The sequence below is a fragment of the Perognathus longimembris genome, chromosome 10, assembly GCF_023159225.1.
Source record: "Perognathus longimembris pacificus isolate PPM17 chromosome 10, ASM2315922v1, whole genome shotgun sequence".
NCBI lineage: Eukaryota > Metazoa > Chordata > Mammalia > Rodentia > Heteromyidae > Perognathus > Perognathus longimembris.
In genome coordinates, this window is record NC_063170.1 from 7,355,954 (window position 1) to 7,381,416 (window position 25,463).

The 25,463-nt window shown below is 41.0% G+C and overlaps 1 protein-coding gene across 6 annotated transcripts in view; it reads right to left on the reverse strand.

Annotated features, from left to right (window-relative positions):
* Window positions 1–25,463, reverse strand: part of Cntnap4 (contactin associated protein family member 4) — a 238,675-nt gene that overhangs the window by 188,054 nt on the left and 25,158 nt on the right. The window lies entirely within an intron of this gene.

Genomic DNA, 25,463 nt, shown 5'->3' on the forward strand with positions numbered 1-25,463 from the left:
CTTTCAACATGCCACGTGAAACCGCAGCTTCTATTGTTGATGATCCTCTTTCTTGTATCCCCTTCCTGTGGTTGTCCCCCACTATCATTGTATCTCATCTGAATACCCTGGATACTGTATATACTGGTACTAGAAGTAGGGAAGTGAAAGGGAATACCAAAATCCAGAGACAATGGATAAAAAGACAAACGACTCCAAAAGCAATACTTGCAAAAAACATTTGGTGTAAACCAACTGAACAACTCATGGGGGGGAAAAGGGAAAGGGGGAGGGGGGAATGAGGGAGGAGGTAACAAATTGTACAAGAAATGTGCCCAAGGCCTAACATATGAAACTGTAACCGCTCTGTACATCACTTTGGCAATAAATGTTTTTTTAAAAACTGATTTCTAAGATACCATAAAGTGAAGGAAAAAAAATCATAGAGTATATGTAAAAGTACTGATGAAAGACATGAGGAGTCTTTGGGTGTTTGTAAAAAAATGTGAAAAATCTGTCACCCAACATGTGGAAGTATGCAGCACAGAGGGAAAGAGAGAATATATAAAAATGAGGAGAGGAATGATGGAAGGAGTGATATTGACTGAGATACATTGTACTCCTAAATTGACATGTTGAAACCCCTTTGTACAACTATTTAAAGAGAGTCCAAAATAAACTAAACAGAAGACATAGTATATATGAAATGAAAACCTGGAAGCACCTATACAAGAATTATATAAACAAATCACACAAACCAGTATAGAATCAGTATTCCAAATAAAGAATAAAAACAAATTGAAAGAAACCACTTCTGATTCAATTAGAAAATATGCTAGATAAAGTGTTACAAGGACCAACCGGCAACTTCACAGAGCAATAGCTATGGAGAAAGGAAGAATCAGGATTTCTTTCTTAAAAAAATGATGATATGGAACTAGTGATATAATTCCTGGTGGAAATGGCCTCTGGATAGGATTTCATTTTATTTATTATGACATTTCATACATAAATACACACAGGCATAATCATATGTGCATATATCAGTCTGTATATTAGTATATATAGAAGGATATATATTTGTAGCATATAATCTATTTGTCTTCTTATATGTATCACGTATGCTCCCCTTAATATTAAAAAATAAAGTACAAAGTGAAAATACAAGAATAATCATGTCTACCATCATGTCCATATATTCTCAACTTAGTTAATTCTCTTATTCTACATAACCACTTATCTCTTAATGTTTATAATTGTTAAATGGTTCCCTTCTTTTTCTGTGATCAGGAAGAAAAGTCATTTAAAAGCATGCCAGGGGAAGACGGCGGAGGAGCAGCAGAGCCCTAGCTGAGCTCCCTCCAACATCGCAGTTTTCCCATCCCAGAGAAACTTTTACTCCTAGAAAGACAGCCGAAGTAAGTTCTAACAGTACAGGGAATCTGGCCAGGAAGGAAAAATTGACTTTGCTGGTCTGAAAACACAGATTTGAGCTCTGGGCGGCGTCCCACCACCACGCCAGTGCCTGCGCCAGCACAGCACCTCGTACTCCACACACCTAAAGCACGCGGCGACCAGGGAGAAATCCTCCAGACGGCGGCAGACAGACGCAGATCACAGGCTGAGCACTGACGGGCCGAAATTGCAGAGAAAGCGTGACCACCCCAGAAAGGCATTCTCACTCGCTTCCATAGAGCAGCTTCTGGAAGGCAGCCCTTCCCCCACCGCCAGAGCAAAGCGCCATCTTTGTCACTGGCATAGGGTCAGACCAGATTGGACCTAAAGCGGGCCTGGGGAAAGCGAGGACAAAGTGGCCATCTTTGAGAAGGGCAAGAGAGACCCACCAGTGAGAACCAGCTCTGCCCAGGAGAAAGACCCCTGCCCCGGCAGGGGGCTCATCCTGGGCCTTGGCTCAGCTAGAGGTTCCCGCCCTGCCCGCCGGAATTCCTAAATTAAAAGCGAAAGCGGCGAGCACCTACCAGCGGCACAGAACAACCAGATGGGAGAACAAACAGTTCCCAAGACAGAGAACGGTCCCATTTAGAAGCCCAATTCCCAGCCCGAAACTGAGCTGAATTCCATACCCTGCTCTACCCAGGAGGCCGCCCCACCCAGGAGGGAGGAGCCTCCCCCAGGCAAGCAACTCTTAGCAGGGTAAACCAGGCCAGAGGGGCCCCGCCCTGCTGAGTCCACAAGCTATTCAAAGGCAGGCATTAAAGGCAGCAGCCCCACAGCAGATGAGAGGAGCCACGATTCCCGAGACTGTTCATGTCCCCATCTACAGAGGACACCCAAGGCCTACCTGCAAGCTGTGCGAACCACAGAGCCCCGGAATTTCACTAACAGGGGAGGAGGGTCAGAGCAGATCCACCCCCTGCAACTGAAAGCAAGTCAAACCAGCCAAGCGGCAGAATAGACTGCAGACCATCGCAAGGAGACCAGAGACTGTAAAAAGCCCACCCAAACAAGGAAGACTCCATTTTTTTCTCAAACATTTTTTAAGCTTTCTTTTTATATTTTTTTTTATTTTTTCATTTCTGAAACGTCGTTGGTTTTTTTTGTTTTCCATTTTTACCTGTTTGTTTTATCAAGGTTTTTTTTTTTTTTTTTGGAGGGGTTGTTCGTTTTTCTGGGGTTTTTTCCTTTTTTTTTTTTTTAATAATTTTTCTCTGTTTTGTGCATTTATCTTCCAGTATTTTTTCTTTATTTCTCTCTTTGCATTCTCTTTCTTTAAAAATTACTTTCCTATGAATAACACCTCCACTCTTTACTACTAACTCTCCATTGTCTATCATTTTAACCTTGTTCTTTCTACTGATTCTACTCTGCTCCACATTTCCACGTCACTGAAACTAAACCAAAGTCATCACCCCCCCCCATACATTTTACTCTATTCTCTTTACTACCTCTAACTTACCCTCCTGACTTACTTCCAGGACTTCCAGATTCCATTGACTCCTGGTTATTGGATAGAGAGTATCCCTGCTTAATCCGAGTGAATCAAAGCGGTTCATAGAGAAAGCCAGTCCAAAAAGAACTTAATATAAGAACAAGAATTGCTCATAGGGTTGTAACAGTAAATAAGTAACTAATGAATACAGGGCTCAGGATTGGTTGTTATATTGAAATTGTATTCTTTAGGAACACCAAATCTAATTTTATATACAGGTATCCAAGGTATCTGTATATAATTGTGAACTTCTAAGATTTACACAACTGTGCTTGGTAAGCTCTGCTTTAGGTCTTAAATGGTGCTCACAGGTGCTTGTAGATTGGCATTCCCAATCCAAATGGGCAGAAGAAACACAAGAAAGATGGAAAACAATGAAGTCTCATCTCCCACTCAAAATAAGCAGGAAGCAGAGCAGTCAATCAAAGACATAGAAGAGAACCCTCAAAATGCTCTACAAAGTCTACTGATAAACATGATAAATGAAAAGCTTGAATCAATACAACGATCTTTCCATAAAGTAATAGACGATTTCATGGCCTCGACAAATAGGAACATAAATGAAATTCAAGAGTCAAATGAAAAGATAGCTACACAGCTAAAAGATTTGAGAAACAGCACTCAAAACCAAATTAATGAAGTTAATGAAGTAAAGAAGTCCATACAGGACCTAAGAGATGACATGGAAATCATCAGGAAAGACCAGTCAGAAGGAAAAGAGATTCAAAATAAAGTAGCTAGCCTACAGTCCCGACTAACTGAAGCAGAGAATCGAATCTCAGGGGCTGAAGATTCCATAGAATCTATGGAGAAAGATCAAAAATCAATACAAAACCAATCCAATCAACATAACAGATCACTCCAGGAGCTCCAAGACACAACCAGGAAGCCCAATTTAAGGCTAATACGTATTGAGGAAAACCAGAAAAAGAAGTTAATAAAATAGGTAAACTATTTAACCGAATATTAGCTGAGAACTTTCCAAATATCCAGAAGGATAAGCCTATACAGATACAAGAAGCATTTAGAGCCCCAAACCCACCAGACCAGAATGGGACATCCCACCGACACATTGTGATTAAAACAGAATAGGCTGGGAATATGGCCTAGTGGCAAGAGTGCTAGCCTCACATACATGACGCCCTGAGTTCAATTCACCAGCACCACATATATAGAAAATGCCCAGAAGTGGCGCGGTAGCTCAAGTGGCAGAGTGCTAGCCATGAGCAAAAAGAAGCCAGGGACAGTGCTCAGGCCCTGAGTCCAAGCCCAGGACTGGCAAAAAAACAAAAACAAAAACAAAAACAAAATCAATAGAGTCCAAAGAAAGAATCCTTAAAGATGTTAGGGAGAAGAAAACAATCACATATAAAGGAAAAGCAATCAGAATTACCCCAGATTTCTCAGCAGAGACCATGAAAGCAAGGAGAGCCTGGAATGAGGTATGCCAAGCCCTAAATAAAAATAACTACCAACCAAGAATACTGTACCCAGCTAAACTCTCATTCATAGCTGAAGGTCAAATAAAAGTCTTCCACAGTAAGGAAAAACTGAAACAATATATCTCCACCAAACCAGCTTTACAGAAAATCCTCAAAGATGTACCATACATGGAAAATAATCAAGATCCCAATACAGACAGAGAAATGAACACTAAATAGTAAACCAGAATACCAGATCAAGAAATGGGAAGACACAGCTTTTAACAAGATAGTGATAATGAAAGGAACAAACAATCATCTCTCAATCCTAACTCTCAACATTAATGGACTTAATTCTCCAATCAAACAACATAGGCTCATAAGTTGGATCAAAAATCAAGATCCATCTTTCTGCTGCCTCCAAGAGACACATCTATCCAGCACAAGTAAACATCTTCTAAAAGTGAAAGGCTGGAATCAAATCGATCAAGCAAATGGCCCCCATAAGCAGGCCGGAGTTGCAATCCTAGTATCAGACAAAATTGACTTCAAATTAAAAAGGTAAGAAGAGACAAAAAAGGTTACTACATACTAGAAAAGGGATCTCTCCTACAGGAAGATGTAACCAACCTAAATATCTACATTCCAAATACAGGAGCACCCAACTTCATCAAACAAACACTACTGACTCTAAAAACATTCATAGACCCAAACACATTGATAGTTGGGGACTTTAACACTCCACTATCACCTATGGACAGATCAACAAGCCCAAAACTAAACAACTGCATAGGCCAACTAGACTTAACTGACATCTACACAATATTCCACCCAGCAACAACAGAATACACATTCTTCTCTGCAGCACATGGAACATTCTCCAAAATAGATCACATCTTAAGGAACAAAGAAAATCTGTACAAATTCAGAAGTATCAAAACCATTCCCTGCATTCTCTCAGACCACAATGGAATAAAATTAGAGCTCAACTCAAACAGCCACCACAGAAAATCCTACAATTCATGAAGACTAAACAAAACACTGCTGAACCATCAGTGGGTCACTGAAGAAATTAAAACGGAAATTCAAATGTTTATGGAACTCAACCAAGATGAAGACACAAAGTACCAGCTCCTTTGGGACACAGCAAAGGCAGTACTCAGAGGAAAATTTATACCTCTGAGTGCATACACCAACAAACTGGATAAACAGCAACTCAATAATTTAAGGAAGCACCTTAATTTTCTGGAGAGAGAACAGCAAGCCAAACCCCAAGTCAATAGACGGAAGCAAATAATTAAAATCAAATCAGAATTAAATCAATTAGAGATGAAAAAAAACCATCGAAAGAATCAACAAAACAAAGAGTTGGTTCTTTGAAAAAATCAACAAGATAGACAGACCCCTAGCAAACCTGACCAAAAAAACGAAGGCAGCACACACAAATAAACAAGATAAGAGATGAAACAGGTAACATCACCACAGAAACAACCAAAATTCAGAACACAATAAGGGACTATTTTTCAAACCCTTATGCCAACAAATTCAAGAACTTGGAAGAAATGGATGATTTCCTAGAAAAAATTCATATCCCCAAAATCAACCATGAAGATTTAAACCTTGTAAACAGACCCATATCCAGTATTGAAATAGAAACAGCAAGAAGTGATCTCCCATCCAAGAAAAGGCCAGGTCCAGACGAATTTACAGCTGAATTCTACAATGCCTTCAAAACAGAAGTCACACCAATATTTCTCAAACTCTTCAATGAAATTGAAAGAGAACGTTCACTACCAGACACATTCTATGAAGCCAGTATAACCCTCATCCCAAAACCAGGCAGGGACTCATCATGGAAAGAGGACTATAGACCTATTTCCCTGATGAACATAGACTCAAAAATTTTCAACAAAATTCTGGCCAATCGACTTCAACAGGTCATCAAAAAAAATCATACACCATGATCAAACTGGATTCATCCCAGGGATGCAAAGTTGTTTCAATATATGCAAGTCAATTAATGTAATCCACCACATCAACCGGAGCAAGGTAAAGAACCACATGGTTATATCACTGGATGCGGAAAAAGCATTCGATAAAATCCAGCACCCATTTATGCTAAAAGCCCTGGAAAAACTGGAATTCCAGAGAACATTCCTGAATATAAGCAAGGCAGTTTATGACAAACAAACAGCAAGCATAACTCTAAATGGTGAAAAACAAAAGCCATTCCCTTTAAAATCAGGCACAAGATAGGGATGTCCACTCTATCCCCTTCTCTTCAACATAGTACTAGAATTCCTAGCCAGAGCAATTGTTGGGCTCCAGCTATACCTTTAAGGGGCAGTCCCGAGAGACCTGCCTCTTCTCCCGCCCTGGGGCTTGTGGCTGTTATCCACTCCTATCTTTTCCCGGGTCCCGAACCAGAAAGGCGGTTCTGACCAGCCCCGCCTTCCGCCTCAGCCACCTGTGAGTCAAAATGGAGCCAGGCGGAACCCAGGGGGCGGGCCTGTGGGATGTGATGACCGCCCATAGAGGAAGTCCCGTGATGTCACTGTGATGGACAGCTCATAATCAGCCTATCGCCGTGCCTAGTTAGCCACTCCAAATCCCTCCCCTTCCTGCCACCATTGCTGCTATAAATGTGGTTGTTTTTCCTTGAGTAAACCGGAATTCCAAGAAGCTTTCCCCGAGAACGCCAGCGTGTCCTGCATCCTCATTTAAGCATGAGGGGGGAGGGGCGTCTTCGTATCTGCACGCAGTCCAAGGCTTTCATGTGAGGCCTCGCTCCAGCTGTTCCACCCGCAGGACGGGGCGGAACGCATGCGAGGGTGAAAGGGTCTCACAGCAATTATGCAAGAAGAAAATATAAAGGGCATCCAAATAGCAAAAGATGAAGTTAAACTTTCTCTCTTCGCAGATGACATGATCCTATACCTAAAGAATCCCATAGACTCTACCCCCAAGCTACTAGAGCTGACCCAAAACTTTGGCAAAGTTGCAGGATATAAAATAAACCCTCAAAAATCAATGGCCTTTCTCTATGCTAACGACCCAAAGACCGAGGCTGAAATCAGGAAAGCAACTCCTTTTGCAATAGCCCCCCAAAACATAAAATACCTAGGAATAACCTTAACCAAAGAAGTGAAAGACCTCTTTGAGGAGAACTTTAAAAGCTTGAAAAACGAAATTACGTCAGAACTAAGGAAATGGAAAAACCTCCCATGCTCCTGGATTGGGAGGATTATTATAATCAAAATGGCAATATTGCAGGGCTGGGAATATGGCCTAGTGGCAAAAGTGCTTGCCTCGTATACATGAAGCCCTGGGTTCAATTCCCCAGCACCACATATATAGAAAATGGCCAGAAGTGGCGCTGTGGCTCAAGTGGCAGAGTGCCAGCCTTGAGCATAAAGAAGCCAGAGACAGTGCTCAGGCCCTGAGTCCAAGGCCCAGGACTGGCAAAAAAAAAAAAAAATGGCAATATTGCCAAAGGCTATCTACAAATTCAATGCAATACCCATTAATATCCCAACACCATTTTTTAATGAAATAGAGGAAGCAATCCAGAAATTCATATGGAACAATAAAAGACCTAGAATAGCAAAAACAATCCTAAGCAGAAAGAACAGTGCTGGAGGAATAATACTCAACTTCAAGCTGTATTATAAAGCTATAGTAAGAAAAACAGCTTCGTATTAGCACCAGAACAGGCCTGAAGACCAATGGAACAGAATTGAAGACCCAGAAATGAACCCACAGAACTACGCCTACTTAATCTTTGATAAAGGAGCTAAAACAATAGTCTGGAAGAAAGATAGCCTCTTTAACAAATGGTGCTGGCAAAACTTGTTCAACACATGAAACAAACTAAAACTAGATCCTTATATATCACCCTGCACCAAAATCAATTCCAAATGGATCAAAGACTTCGAAATCAAAACAGACACCCTGAAAACACTAAAGGAAGGAGTAGGAGAAACACTTGGGCTCCTTGGTGCAGGACGGAACTTCCTTAACAAAGACCCAGAAAGGCTACAAATCAAAGAAAGGTTGGACAAATGGGACTGCATCAAACTGCAGAGCTTCTGCAGTGCAAAGGACATAGCTTGCAAGATAAACATAAAGCCCACAGACTGGGAGAATATTTTTACTGGCCATTCAACAGAACTAAAAAAATTACCTTCCTCCAAAACAAAACCACAAAGAACCAATAGCCCCCTCATCAAGTGGGCTAAAGACTTAAAAAGAGACTTCTCTGATGAGGAAATGAGAATGGCCAAGAGACATATGAAAAAGTGCTCTACATCACTGGCCATAAAAGAAATGCAAATCAAAACAACACTGAGATTCCATCTCACCCCAGTAAGAATGTCATATATCAAGAAAACTAACAATAACAATTGTTGGAGGGGATGTGGCCAAAAGGGAACCCTACTTCATTGTTGGTGGGAATGTAAACTGGTTCAGCCACTCTGGTAAGCTGTATGGAGATTCCTCAGAAGGCTAAACATAGAACTCCCCTATGACCCAGCAGCCCCACTTTTGGGTATCTATCCAAAAGACCACAAACAAAATCACAGTAATGCCACCAGCACAACAATGTTCAGCACAATTTGTCATAGCTAGAATCTGGAACCAACCCAGATGCCCCTCAGTAGATGAGTGGATCAGGAAAATGTGGCACATATACACAATGGAATTTTATGCCTCTAGCAGAAAGAATGACATTGCCCCATTTGTAAGGAAATGGAAGGACTTGAAAAAAATTATACTAAGTGAAGTGAGCCAGACCCAAAGAAACATGGACTCTACGGTCTCCCTTATTGGGAATAATTAGCACAGGTTTAGGCAAGTCACAGCAGAGGATCACAAGAGCCCAATAGCTATACCCTTATGAACACATAAGATGATGCTAAGTGAAATGAACTCCATGTTATGGAAATGATTGTTATATCAGAGTTGTAACTACTTTCAACGTACTATGTGTAACTGTAGCTTCTATTATTGATGATCTTCTTGTATCCCCTTCCTGTGGTTGTATCTACACTATCTCTGTATCTTATCTTAGTATATTGGAAACCATGTTTACTGGTATTAGAACTAGGAAATTTAAAAGGAATACCAAAATCGAGAGACACAGGGTTGAAAAAAAAAGACAAACAACTACAAAAGCAATACTTGCAAAACTGTTTGGTGTAAATAAACTGAACAACTCATGGGGGAAGAGGGAAAGGGGGAGGGAGGAGGGGGGAATGAGGGACGAGGTAACAAACAGTACAAGAAATATATCCAATGCCTAATGTATGAAACTGTAACCTCTCTGTACATCATTTGATAATTAAAATTAAAAATAAAATGAAAATAAAGATTAAAGCATGCCAGAGATTTTGCTTCAAAGGTTTGACAGCAAGCAATCAATTTAAATTAAATTAACCCGAGAATTGCCTCGATTTACCTTAAATTTTGCTGAAGCTCATCCTACCTCAAAGTAATCTGCCCTTGGCTATCTTTGATAAGAATTTGCCTCTGCTGGCATGTTTTTTTTTTTTAACTCTCTCCTTTTGGTTTCAGGTCCACTTTTTCTTCTTTAGAACCTCCAATTCTTCAGCTCACTCTTTAAAAAAGAGACAACTCCTTCATGTCCATCGATTGCCTTAAGTACTAACACCAGCCAATCTTGTTGTAATTCAGGTAGTGAGGAGTATATTCATTAAAAGACATACAACCCATAGAGTGTTGAGTGGAATTCTGGTTGTACCTAATTAGACAGCCAACAAGCCACTGTGAAAACTATGCTATGTGTTTGCACACACAGGTGAGTGTACTCCACCACATGTACATGCGTGTGTGATCACTAGCAGTGCAGTGATTTGAGGATTATTATCAGCATGCAGGTGTGTGATGATAAAGAGCGTTTAACTGCATTCCCAATCAATTATGCAGATTTAAATCGATATTTGGGACATAAAATGCCTCTCTGGTGCAATCACTCTAGAGGGTATATATATATTGCCCATTTGTTTTTGCCAACTATAAATTGAGAATCAATACAGCTGCACTACTTTGAGCTTTAAATGAGTAGAATTCAAATAGGAGAAGGGAGTAGGTTTTCCATCGCTTGTGAAGGGTCATGCATGTGATATAGGAATGGGGTTGTGCAAAGGCAGATGGAGGCTTCTGATGTTTGGTGAAGATCCAGTTGACCTTCACCAAATAATACATGACAATATTCTATACCATGAGTAAATACACCCTTCTAAAATCTGCTGTATGTTTAGCAGTGATTCGTTACATAACGAAGCATGACATTTGGCGCAGCACTCTGGGCTAAGAATTTGTAGTATGAATCTAGAATCACTTCACTAATCTTCACTCCTCCTCCTTGAAGTATTATTATTATTGGTATTATTATCATGGCGATGAAGGCAGTAGGTAGAGTTTGGCTCCCTTTCTCATCCCACAGTAGAGGAACCATATTCACAAAGCCAAGTTGAAGTTGAGAATCCAATACACGCTGATTAAAAGTATTATTTCTTCCACTTCGGTGTAAAGGAATTTCATCAGACCCCATAACGGCATGAATAAAACATCCCTCCAGGATTCCTTCCAGGTTTGCCACGTTATTTGTTGGTTGCCCCTTTGATTTTTCAACAGTCTTCACCTCAAGGGAGGAGGACCAGCCTTGAACGGTAGTAATGAGTCTGGAGTGACTAAAATGGATATTCCCCCCTGGACAGTCAGGGAGTAGAATTCTGGATTCAGTATTGGTTCTCCTGGGAGTTTAACACCAGAAAATCGAGGGGGAGAGGGATGTTGTAGCTATTTTTGCACTAGCAAAAAAAAAAGAAAAACAAAAATGAAAAAACAAAAAATGGGTTCTGAACTTTCAAAGCTAAGGACATTTCATTGTAAAGGTTCTCAAGCAGAGGTGAGTTTGGGCCCCCTCGGGGACCTTGAGCAATGCCTGTAGACCACTGGGTATTACTCCTGGGAGGGAGAGCACCACTAGCAGAAATGCTGCTGAGCACACTGCAATGCCCAGGGCAGCCCTCCAGGACAAATAATTACCTCGTCTCAAATGTCCATAACGCTGAGGCTCAGAAACACTTTTTCAGATTCTGGGAGTTGGTTTTTTGTTTTTTGGTTTTTTTTTTTTTTTTTTAGCAGTCCAAAGACTAGTCTCCTACAAAAATAATTTCTCAGGTAAAGTGCTTCCTCTCACATTTCAGTTGATTATTAGATCTCATTTACAGCTTTTCACAGGCAAATAAAAATCATTTAGAGTACCTAAGTATATTGGCATTTAAGTCAGGAGCTTTGAAAGCCAAATTAACACTCTAGCTCCAAATGTAATTCTGTTTCTTAAATTAGGTACAAGCATCGCAGCCCTGGCATCTTCATCCTGGACAGGAGGCTTTGTTCCTGGGGGGAGGGGAGGCCACAGGGGAGCAGAAAGATTACATTCGCTAGGAAAATTGAATATGCAGTCACTAAACATTTTATGGACATTTGTATGACTCAAAATTATAGCAGGGCTATTGAGTTAATTATTGTTTATTTTTTTCCATTAGGGCAAGAAATGGACAAAACTCATTATTCTCTGCTTTTCCAAAATGATGATACATGGTTTTTGACTTTTTTGTCACAGCCATATTGATATGCTCAGTTTTACCTTGATGTTAGTTGGAAAAGAGTGAAATAACAGTATTTACTTTTAGTAAAAAAAAAATAATAACTTTATACACACTGATCTGAGTAATTCTGTTTTCATCAATTCTGTTAGATTACCCATATTAAGAAAAAAATTACCCACCTTATGCTGAAATATATCCATATACACACACTGACATACATACACACACACACACAAACACAAACAGACACACACAATATACAACTCTATGGCTTTCCACTAAATATTTCCCCAAAAAAGTCACCATTTTCTCTTTACCCGGTAGAAAAACTAACCATTGTCATTAGAAGATCGATAGCAAATTAGATATTAGCTCGCTGGCAAGGTGTGTGTATGAAAATACACAGTAGTTTCTTACAAATAAAGAAGCAAGCCATGTTGAAAGTATTTTAATATCGCTCAATAGAAAAGTAATTTAATTTTATTTTACAAAAGCCTTTAATGCATAATTCTCATAAGTAAGTAAAAGCTGTTGGGTTTTTAATAAAAAAGTAATTCAATTTTCTTAAGCTGTGTGCAATCTTACCTGCACCAAGATAATAAGTGTATATTACTGGGTGCTTAGGTTCTCAAAGCTTTAGACCAGTGAACTCATTTGGTTCCTGATTCACACCCTATATGATTTTACTTGACAGACTCCTCACACAGTGTGGAAAGGGGTACAATATTAAAGAATGTATCCAAGGACACATTATAAGCAGGTGATAGAAACAATATTTGAACCCAGGCAAACTCAATGCCAGATATGCAGGAGGGGAAAAAAAGAATCACAGAAAAATAAAGCAGGCTTTGTTGGTAGCAAGGACCCGTGGTGAATGAAGGTGCCTATGGTGATAGTACTTTATAGACACATAGGAAACCAGAACAGTGAAGCCTGGTGAAAGTGGGAGGGGCAGAGGGGTATGAAATGGGTGGGGTGAATTGATGAGGGTACATTCTACCTATGTGTGGAAATGACACCGAAACACCCTTGTACATATGCTAATAAAAATGTTTTTTAAAAAAGAGATAAAGCATGGAATTATGTTCATATATACTATTAAAAACTGGTGACTCACACCTATAAGCCTCACAACTTCATAAGGCTAAGAGCTGAGGACTGAGGTTGAAAGCTACCTGAGAAGAAAAGTCTGTGAGACCCTTATCTTAAACTAACCAGCTAGAGGTCAGAAGTAGAAATGTGGCTCAGGTGGTAGAAAACCAGTCTTGAGCACATGAGCTCAGGGACAGATGCCAGACCCTGAGTTCAAGCCCCAAGACTGGCACCAAAACAAAACACACACACACACACACACACACACACACACACACACACACACACACACACACACACACAACACTGTTATACACAAGGCAAAGCTTCATCCGGAAAACGTAGACAATATCATTCTCTAGCCATAAACCTAATCTGAGTTAGTTCTACAAATGGTCCAAGCTTAGCTTCACAATTCCACATGGAACTCTGTCTTTCTTATCTGGCATTTCACATGACCCAGCCGTTGATCCATCTTCGTTTCCTGCCCAATGAGAGATTGAATAAACAAATGGACAATGGCCAGCCCACATATTTCTACACAGAGAAATAGAATCTGTAGCAAGCCGTTCACAAAGCCAACCCATTATTTGCAATAATCAGTCCAGGAAATCAAACAATAACTCTTCTAGCAAGTGGCTCTGGATATCCAGGGTTTGGCAGATAACTCACAGCTTCTCTAAGGCTTGTCCCTGTTTCCAATTTGGAAAAGGCTAAAGAAAAAGTCAATATATACTCCCAACCAAGCATGTAGGACGTTCTGTTCCTACTTAGCTTATCTTCATGCCCAGCAACCTCTGGTCAGGACACACTTAAGCCTTGCTCTCCTTTCCATTCCTTTCCTTTCTTTGTTTTTATTTTTATTATCTTTAAGTAGCTGTACAAAATTGTTTCAATTCAATTCAACATAATAGTGTATAAGTATAATGCATCTTGATCAATGTCACCCCTTCTAGCACCCTCCCCCATCTCTCCCAACCCCCCCATCCCCCAAATTACCTGGTTTCATTCTCACATAGATTCAAACTTTCCCATATGAGAGAAAACAGCTGCCCTTTGTCTCTCTGATTTTCTTCACTTAACATAATTTCTCCCCAGGTCTCTCTCTATTTCCCTGCAAATGACATAATATTAGTCTTCCTGATAAAATTATATATTGTGTGTGTGCATTCTCTCATTTCTTTTCTTTTTTTCTTAACCATCCAAAGCTTTTTTTCCCCCTCTTCTGCTTGCTTTTAAGTCTCTGCCAAGCACCGGTGATGGCAGCCACCTCCTTTGCTGGAGCAAACCTTGAAAAGAAAATCAGCCTCTGCTTATTCTCACTTGGGTAGTCTTCATTTATGTTTCCATCACTGATGACTTCCCAACGCTGCCATCGCCTGCACTCAGCCAAAGCCATCCAGGCGGTTCGCTCAGCAAACCAAAGCAAAGCCCCCAAAGTCCATCCTGTTGATTTTAAGATATTTATCCTGAGTAAGCTCCAAGCTCTCTTATCTGCAGAGCATAGATCCGCACGGCACAGCAGAATCACAGGGGAGACTTAAACCACACACGCCTGCACGCCACAGCTTGAATGGGACCAACTTGGGAGCTACTAAAACAGATGTGTAAATGAATTCCTAGCCCGTGGAGAGTTGTGTTCCTCTTCTGCTCTCAGTCTGGACATAAAGGAAGACACTCCCTCTTGAAAACAATGAGTGCAAAAAAGGGCTGGAGGCATGGATCAAGTGGTAGAGCACCTGCCTCACAAGCACAAGGCCCTGAGTTCAATCCCTGATATCAAGAAAAAAGAAAGAAAGAAAAACCTTTAAGGAAAAGTGAAGATTGCTATAGGATTAAGTAAGGTATAATTTTTCATCAGAACAGATCGCCGAAATATAAGTGTCTCCATACGTCAACTCATCTTTTCATCATTACTTAAAATAACATTTCATCTCAATTAAATATCACTGAAGGGCAGACTACGACAAATTCTTTAGCTTCTTCGAGTATGAATTAGACTTGACATGAAAATTAACATTCATCCAAGAGTAGTGGTTTTAGTTATATTAAATAAGATGAACATGAGCTTCTAACATATTGCTACAATGTACAGCCAGTAAATATTCAGTAGTGTGTTTTCCTGGCACTAAGGTAAAGACAGGGATAATTTTTCAAGTAAAGCCTTCAGGCAGCAGACTGTAAGTTACACACATTTCTTCCTGCAGATGATCGGAACATGATGTGAACTTTGATTTGGAGGCAAACATGGGCTTCTAGGCTTCAAGCTATCACTTGATTCAAATGACTTTCCCAATGAATCTTGACCAATTAATGGATTCACGGGAAAGTAGTTCACATCTAATGGCAACACAGCCAGAAGCTGATGGATTTGGGAGTTTTAATAGCAACTGTTTACATTCTAGGTGTTAGAACAAAGAAATCTAAACATTCACCGAGCAAAGGTGAAGAAGTGGAAGGAATCTTGTTTATTTATTTTTAACTTATTTATTATCTTTACATAGTTGTACAGAAGGGATTTCAATTCAACATATCAATATATGAGTGCAATGAATCTTAATCAACGTCACCTCGTCCATCATTCTCCCCATCTATCCCAACTCCATCCCAGGAAAGAAGGAAGGAAGGAAGGGAGGGAGGGAGGGAGGGAGGGAGGGGGAAGGAGGGAGGGAAAAGAAGGAGAAAATAATGTGCTGCTTATTTGTAATGTAGCTTTGATCAATGTGGTCAAATAAAAAGTTTTCCTACCTTGTCATCTGTTCAAATGGACATTATCCCTTAATTTTCTACCTACAAGCATAATTTAGATTCATTCTAGTATTTTATATATCACTGATAAAATGCATTTGCTTCCACTGGTTTTCTAGTGCCATATTCATTCTAGTGCCATCTTTAGCTCTGTTTATGATGTTTTATTATTCAATGAAATCTTTTTGTGTCTGTATTTAGGACATGGGGCATGCTTACTTGTTGTAATCAAGTATTTATCCCTTCATAAATGGTCTGTTTAAACAGAAATGACATAGGAGATTCTGTGCATTATGGAAACGTGGGCTTTGTTTGGATCTAAAGAGCCTATCCTCAAATACAACTCTAACTCAGCATCCTTTTAGTGAAAATGCACATAAAAACATCCCCTTCACAACACAACCAGAAGAACTTCATGAAATAAATCACCCAAGATCTGAAATGAACAGAGCATTTGCTCAAATAATTCATCTCCTTTCTTCTAGTCCTTGTTCTACTGAGTGAAGAAAAATATGTTTTTAAGTAGTTATTAATATGCTTGTCTCTAATGCACCACCTTGAAAATTAGTGTAATAAATGGATTCAGAGCACTGTGAAAACAAAATATTCAAATCTAGTACCTTGCCAGCCACTGGAGGTAAGAGAATAATCTTAACTTCTGCCCTCTGACACCTCACATTCAAAGTCTTGGACTTCAGAGGAATGGAGAATTCTTTATGCATTTTCCCTTGAATAATCATTCCAATTAGATACTCAACAATTTCCGTGTAAGGAAGCCCATCATTTTTAATTGAACTACCTTAGGGTTTTTAGTTGTTTGCTTCTTAGACATCAGAGGAGGGTCAGGAAAAGACAGACAGACAGGCAGGCAGACAGATGGAAGGACAGACAGATGGGTGGGTGGGTAGATGAATGAATAGATAGATGATGAATAGCAGACAGACTGACTGGCTGATAGATTCCACATACAGTGGATAAAGATCATAAAAGGTACAATATACTCAGGAGGAAAAGAGGAACTGATGAACTGCTTCAAAGGGTAGTCTATAACCTCAGGAGTATTAGTGAACCTCACCTTACAGCCAGCATCCGAACATCCATTATTCATTCTCTGCTATTAACCATCTAAACCTCATTCAATGATTAGTCCAACCAAGTTCTGACACACTAGTAAGAATGACCAACTCAGCTTAAATTCAAGAGGCTTACTTTCTTTATTTAAGAATGAACAATAAAAAGAAATTACTAAGCCAGGAGCTGGTGGCTCATGCCTGTCATCCTAGCTACTCAGGAGGCTGAGATCTGAGGATCAAGGTTCAAAGTGAGCCAGACAGGAAAGTCCTCTAATTAACCACTAAGCAGCCAAAAGCGGATCTGTAGCTCAAGTGCTAGAGGGCTAGCCTTGAACAAAAAAGCTCAGAGCCAGCCCCAGGCCCTGAGTTCAAGCCCCAAGATTGGCACAAAATACAATAAAGTAAGATAAAATAAAATGATGAAATAAGCTTAAGGAAAGAACACAAATAATTAGTAAAAATGAAATCATTCAGTAAATCTAAGATCTTCTTCTTTACAGAGTGGAGAAGAAGAGTGCAATCCATAATTTTTGTATAAAATGATTATTATAATGGCATAAACATAAATTGGTAAAGTGAGAATTAAACTGTTAAGGGAAATAGATCATTTTCTTGTTGTTTTTTTAATTTTAGTAGGTTCAGGTAAAAAAATATTACTTGAGTAAGCTTTTGAGAAATTATTTGAGTAAAATCAATGAGTTGGGTTAATGACTATAGAAAATTGCTTGTATTTTATAGTCCGTAGACAGAAGCTGAGCAAGGAAAAAAAGCAAATGGTGACAGTGGTCATTGGTTATGGCTTCTATACCAAATGTTGTACGTTTACTAATTTATTTTCTTACAGTCTAGAAAGCCAGAAATTAGTTTAAATGAGCTCATGCCAAGATACCAAGAAGACAACGTTCTACCTGCCGCCTCTAGGGGAGAAGTCCCTCCCTGCTTGTGGTCGGAGGCTACCTGCATCCCTTGGCTTGTGGTTCCGCACTCCCTCTTCTCACTTTGGACTCGTGCCTTCCCTCGCTCTCCTGCCACTCCCCCGCCCTCTTCCACTCATGAAGATGCTCCTGTTGCATCGGGACTGGCTGGATGACGCAGACAATCTCCCCCCCTCAGCAACCCTTACTTTAGTCACGCACACTAACTCCCTTTTGACGAATGTAATCAAAGATCCTTAGGCTTAAGATACGGACAGCTTGGGCCGGCCATTTTTTCTGCCTTCCACGCTTGTCCAACTGTAGGTATAGAACTGAAACACAATTTTTTTTTCAGATGTTTTGGCCCAAACGAGGGCCCATGGATGGACCAATGGCAGTTTTGAAGGCTGACACAATGACACGCATGGATCGCGTTCATAAATGAGGCCTTATGCAGTGAGTGAGTGAGCTACTGGCATGAACAATGGGATCCACCTGTAAAATGATGCACTGAAGTCGATAAGACCACATCACTCCCGAGCTCACCTGGAGCACGGCCCCCACGCCGATCCTCAAAGCTCAATGCTACGGAATGCTCTTCTCCCCTTTCTGAGCACTGGGGTACGTTCCCAGATCAGCCTTCACACCCCCTTCTCCTCAATACCACTCCTGAGCCACCAGCTGTGTCCTGAACTTGAACAAGCCTCCCCGCAGCTCTTGCCCTGTGGCTAGACTTCCATTGTCTGGGATGGAAGTAGCTAGGAGGTCAATACCAGCTCATCTACCTGTCACCTGGCACAGAAACCATATTTCAGTATCGTGTTGTGACTGGAAGTGTCATTTCTGGAGCCATGTCTCCCACATTCCAGAATAGCCTCTGCCAACTGCTTCCTGATTTTAGGCATGTTAGTTAAAGAGCCATCTCTCATCTCTAAATGATGCTAAATACGTAATGTGAATGGAAGGAAAACCTTCTGCAAATTAAACGAATCAACAGAAAGAACCTGGCGTGGTTGGGATACAGGATTAACCAAGCGTTTATCATCAAAGTTTACACGGCCATTATTATAAATTCAAAAAGCCTAAGAACTGAAACGGACCTGCTGCTTGCTAGACAGGCACTCCAGTGCGGAGCTATGACAGCAGCTCCTCTTTGGGACTGGCTATGTTTGAGATCGGGTCTGTTTGTCCAGGGATGCACTTGGACACTTGGACTCCAATCTGCCTCTATTTTGCTTCCCATGGAGCTGGGATGACAGCCGTGCGCCTTTACTTGGCCAGACTAGAAAAGCAATAGCGGAGATGACAGGTGCATGCCACCCACAGGTGCGGGCCCACCTTTGGGTGGAGAGGAGGCCTCGCAGCGATGCCCAGTCTGTCCTCCAACTACAATCCTGTTGCTCTCAGTCTCCTAAATAACTGGGGTCACGGGCAGGAGCCACTCGTGTCCAGCTTAGCCAGCTGTTTCTTACAAAATCTTTTCTTTCATCGGTACTGAAGATTGAATTTTGTGGGTGCTAAGTAAGTGCCCTATAACTGGAGCTACGACCTGTGACCTTTCTGCTTGTTTGCTATTTTCGTTTCTGAGACAGGGTTTTGAGCTTCATTTTGCCCAAGCTGATCTCAAACTCTAGATCATCCTGCCTCCCTCTCCTGAGTAGCTGAATTTACAGGCAGCTTCTTATGAAATTACACCCTGCTTCTTTTTTTTTTTCAAATTTTTATTATCAAACTGATGTACAGAGAGGTTACAGTTTCATACGTTAGGCATTGGATACATTTCTTGTACTGTTTGTTACCTTGTCCCTCATACCCCCTCGCCCCTCCCCCTTTCCTTCCCCCCGCCCCCCCCCGGAGGTGTTCAATTCACTTACACCAAACAGTTTTGTAAGTATTGTTTTTGTAGTTGTTTGTCTTTTTTTTTTACCCTGTGTCTCTCAATTTTGGTATTCCCTTTCAATTTCCTACTCCCAATACCAGTATACACGGTTTCCAATATACTCAGATAAGATTACAGAGATAGTGTAGGTACAACCATAGGAAGGTGATACAAGAACATCATCAATAATAGAAGCTACAGATACAGATGGGATGTTGAAAGTAGTTACAACTGTGGTAAAACAATTGTTTCCATAACATGGAGTTCATTTCACTTAGCATCATCTTATGTGTTCATAAGGGTATAGCTATTGGGCCTTGTGATGCTCTGCTATAACTTCCCTAAACCTGTACTAATTATTCCCAATAAGAGAGACCATAGAGTCCATGTTTCTTTGGGTCTGGCTCACTTCACTTAGTATAATTTTTTCCAAGTCCTTCTGTTTCCTTACAAATGGGACAATGTCATTCTTTCTGATAGAGGCATAAAATTCCATTGTGTATATGTGCCACATTTTCCTGATCCATTCGTCTACTGAGGGGCATCTGGGTTGGTTCCAGATTCTAGCTATGACAAATTGTGCTGCGATGAACATTGTTGTGCTGGTGGCATTACTGTGATTTTGTTTGTGGTCTTTTGGATAGATACCCAAAAGTGGGGCTGCTGGGTCATAGGGTAGTTCTATATTTAGCCTTCTGAGGAATCTCCATACTGCTTGCCAGAGTGGCTGAACCAGTTTACATTCCCACCAACAATAAAGCAGGGTTCCCTTTTGGCCACATCCCCTCCAACAATTGTTATTGTTAGTTTTCTTGATATATGACATTCTTACTGGGTACACCCCGCTTCTTATGAAAGATGATAAGAAGGACAAAAAGTAAGAGAGTAACATTCAACATTACTAACCAAATGTTACCCTTACCCACTAAGGGAGTAAAATTGTCCCTGAAATGCACTGTGGGAACGTGTGTGTGCATGCATGTGTGCACGTGTGTGTGTGTGTGTGTCATTACCTGGGCTTGAATTTGGCATGGCACTGTCACTTAGCTTTTTCGCTCGAGGGCCATACTCTTGCTGGTTAATGGAAGACAGGAGTCTTGCAGATTTACCTGCGTGCGTGGCTTTGAATCTCCATCCTCAGATCTCAGCCTCCTGAGTGGCTCGGATTACATGCGTGAGCTACTGGAGCCCAGCTGGAGGATCATTTTTAATGTGCCAAATTGTTGTCCCTTTCCTTTATACCTCGTAAGCCTCAGAGTTGTTCCATTTGCTCCAGAACTAAAAAAAAATTGATCCAATTTAAGACTACATATGATGTAGAAATCAAGAGGTCTCAATTCATGAGGAAAATGAAAGAAAATTCAGAGGACATGAGCCTGTCTTATTGGACACCTTTGAAGGTGTGGCTGTAATGCTGTACCTTAAGTAGGAACAACACGGTCCTGCTAAGTAGGTGCCATTTGCATTAACCCCTATTTCAGCCTCAAATTGCCATGTTTTAGACCATGATTCCTGGAGGGGAAAATCACATAGGCTTCAATTCAGCTCTCACTCTAGTTACATCACATGATATTTTGACCTCGCCGAGCCAATGCTCCATTTCATAACTAAATGATTTCCAGAATTGCTATCTGTATCTCCACGCTGAGGGATGAAGAATGACATGCTTTTTCATGACAAGCGATTGTTCTTCAGGGAAGTGTATTTTAATAGGGGAGTCCATAAAGCTATTTTAATAAACAGCTATTTCTCACCAAGGGAGGGGGAAAAACATCAAGCCAAGTAGAAACAATTCACATCTCTGAGCAGGAACATATGTGATTAGGTGGAGGCTATTTCCATCTCATTGGCTAAGATTATTGTGTTTGATTTCATAATCAAGCAAAAGACAAGCTTGGCTGGCCTTGGAGGTTCATTCCATTGTGTTGACAGCTTCGCTAAAAGCTGGCTGAGCAGGTGCGCCGCAGCTCAACCTCAGAACAGCCCTGGCTCTGGGGAACTCTGGAGCTCCTTTTCCTCTACTTCAGAGGCATCTGAATGTCCTCCACACCTGATCATCCTAATATGGGTGGTACTGAGGTCAGACAGTAGAAAGACAGTCAGGTATGTGAGCAGCTCCATAAGTAGAGTGCTAAGATGGCCACAAGAGTCCAATGCTTTAGTGTAGATGTATTGCAAAATCCCCGGGAATGCAGGCAGCTCTGGCAAATGCTATCAGATCGCTCCTGTGAAGATATTACATCAAATCCTTCACTTAATTGACTGTCAAGTACAGGGAAGTAGGGGCCCCTCTAGATGGTCCTGAGGGAATCAAGTGAGTCTTTCCAAAGGGGATCACAGACACAAGGAAGTCAGAGACAAAAAGCAGGAGGAATCCGGGCTTCAGTGACTCTTCCCTGCTCTCCTAGGTTCCTAGGTACTAAGGAAGCTGAGATCTGAGGGTTGCCATCCAAAGCCAGCCTGGGCAGGAAAGTCTGTGAGATACTTTATCTCCATTTAACCACCAGAAAACCGGAAGTGGGGCAGTGGCTCAAGGGGTAGAGCTCGGGGACAGTGCCCAGGCCGAGAGTTCAAGCCCTATGACAGACAAAAAAAAAAAAAAAGCAGGAGGGAAATTTCTCCACAGCCCTAGCCATTTCAAACCGCCACCGTTAGAGAATGTCCTGGGGGCAGCCTCCAGGCCCGGAAGGACTCCCCTTGCCAGCCACTGAGAAATGGAGAACTTCAGTGGCAGGAGTTTAAATTCCTTTTTTTAATGTAAACTTGGAGAGGACCTGGAGCCTCGAGTGAGATCACAGGATAAATCTTGAATGTGTCTCTGTCCACCGTGTCTTTTACAAAATGAGGACAGAGCCAGGCGTGGTAGCGCATCCTTCCATGGTCTAGACGCTACGCTTCCTGCTGGAAGCTTTGACTTCAAGCTTCATTCTCCACTCAACCTCGTTCCTTTTGTTGACCGTGATGCTGGAGGCACAAAGACCCCCACGTGCTTGTCTGAACTTGTAAGGAGTGACTTGAGCAGAACTGGGGGTGCAGGTCTGCAGGACGCCCTACGTGGAGAGATTTCTTCCCCCAGATTTCCTCCACTCGCTCACATGGCATCTGTCACCTGACTCAACTTTTTAGAGATAAAGCTATTGCCAGAAGGGAAATGGACAATCCCCATGCTGGAAAGCAAGTCACAATCAGACACAGGAAAGCTCATGACTCGATCCCAGCTCAATCCCCTGCCCTCCCCTTCCTCCCTAATCCAGCAGAATGGCTGCCACCACGCAGCTTCCTACAGTGAGGGAGATTTGCTGTTCTGGACGTTTGAACTTCAGTGGTTTGCATTGCTACAAGCAGCGGAGCCGCTAATTTATAGGGATGTAGAGGGCTCCCCACCTTGCGCCATTATTTCTAGGATCTAGCTCACTGGCATGATGGAAGGTTCTCTTGCATCTCTCCACTTGTGTGGGCCCTACAACTACAGCCGTGGGTTTCTTCCCAGCACTGTGCACGCGCGCACACACACACGAATGGGATAATGGAAACAAACGAATTCCCATCCATAAGCCTGAGGCATTCGTGATAAACTCATCTTCAATTCTTCCCCCTCCCACCCCATCAAGCCTTCAGATGGCGGCTCCTGGGCCATCCCGTCCTTGATGACTACATTTGAGTTGAGTCTGACTATTACATTTTGATTAAACTCTGAGTTCTCTTCGGGTTCACTGCTCTGCGGCACCGCTGAGACCATCCGTCTGGAATGGCCTACAGACAAAGACCTGTTGGCCGACCTCTTTGCTTTGAAATGGCCTCTTGCTTCTGTATCACTCAGGGTAAGACTCTTGCACAGCAATTAAAATAATGCCTCAAAATGACGGGCACACATTTCTCATCCCAGAACAAAAAGGGAGAGGGGTAGGCAAGGAACGAAAGAATGGAGATGGCGTCTGACTTTCAGTTTAGTGCCAGTTTTATCCAGTCTTACTGTATGAATAATATTTCTGAAGGTTTATAACAGACATTTTTATATCTTGTAGGTTCTGGGAAAAAATTAAAAGCAGCAAGTTATTTGAAGAGCCTGAATAAAGGATGACAAAAAGAGCAAGCTGGGAGATTTACATATAACCATTAGCAAAAGATATCTATCTACATATCTATCTACCTTCCTATATATGTATAATCTATCGTAAACCCCTAGTCTTCCTTTCCTACAGTAAATGTTGACAAATTTCATGTGTTAGATTAAAATTTTAATAGCCTGGGAATAAATAGTTAGTTCAACGAACTTGGGAGAGATTCAAATGATAGATTGGAATCAGATCAAATACATCAAATAAAATAACTATCTTATTCCTCCGTATGAAAGCTTTAATTTTCACTGTAAATTAGCTCATAATGTGAACGTCTGAAAGAATGATTCCTTTTTTATTCTTTAGAACTGGGACATAATTAATGAACATCTTATAAGGAGTGGAATGAAAATAAAAATAAATATTTGTCTTTTAGTTCATCCAACATCTCAAGTCTTTTATGAGACATGGAAATTACATTGAGAGAGTACATATTCCTAGCAAAGAGAATTTTGCATATATATTTGCTGGTTTTAAGGAAAAAATTGTGAATTAAATTACAAATATCAAAATCTCCATGACCAAGAAGGGGATGCTAACTTATATCCATTAAAATAGCTTTCTAAAGATAAGTTACTGGTTTTGTTGTCCACACTTAAAATTCTGTGTGCAAAATGTTAAAATACTGTTAAAAAAAAAGCTTTCGTTCTTATTTTTCATAAGTCTTCTGAGTTCACTTATAAATTAGTAAAGGTTATTTCTTCATAACTTTGAGAAGAAACCTTCCGGGTTTTCCTTCATTGCTGGATATGACCAGGGGCGTATTTTAAAAATGTAACAGTTGCCATTGGAGAAAAACTGGAAGTCTCAAATGTTTCCTGCCACAGAGTTTTAAGTCTCACAAGACTGTGAAATGTGATAGGACACAGTGAGGAATTAAAGCTCTCTGGAGGGACAATTACCGAGGCTCTTCTCAATGCTTGGGGTATCAAATCTAGTCAATAATTCAATAGCGTTCATAGATGGCTGCTTGGATCCCCAGATAGAGCAAAAGAAACGGATTCAAAATGATGAAACATTTCCAAAATTAGTACCGTGAGTTCCATCAGGACAAACTGTTCCATGGATCTTTCTAGATCCAGACCCTTGCTTCCATTCCTTCGTGCACCTGTTTTCTAGAATGGAGCCCAGTATGGCAGGCACATGGAACATATTTCAAAGAGCAAGTTGGAAAAATGTTGCTGGGCTTTTGCTTTTCCATTTTCTCTTTCTTTTTTAAAAACACATCCAGTGATGAATCCTTAAACTCTAAGTGTATTAGGCCTAACACAATGAGACAACCCAACGATAAGGATTCTGCATTATTTTCCCCTACAAGGTATTTAACCTTTAATGGCTTAGCCAAATGAATAGGATGGGGCAGCTGTTAAGCAGAAGGCAGAAAAATACAGTATTCTGTGATTGGGGGAGGGTCTCCCCATGAGCCTTCAACTCAGGGCAAATTCTTGTTCTACCAAAAGCAAGAGACACCATCAAAATGCAACGTGAAATGCCACAAGTGGTTTGTCTGGGTCTTGCTTCAGAATGATTTTACGCATGAGCCCCATGGTGTGATTCCTTTTCCCTAAAATATTGCATCTATCCATATCCCTCACAAACATGCACCCCCACCTCCCAAAAATTAAGTATGGTCAGGAAAATTTAAAATGATC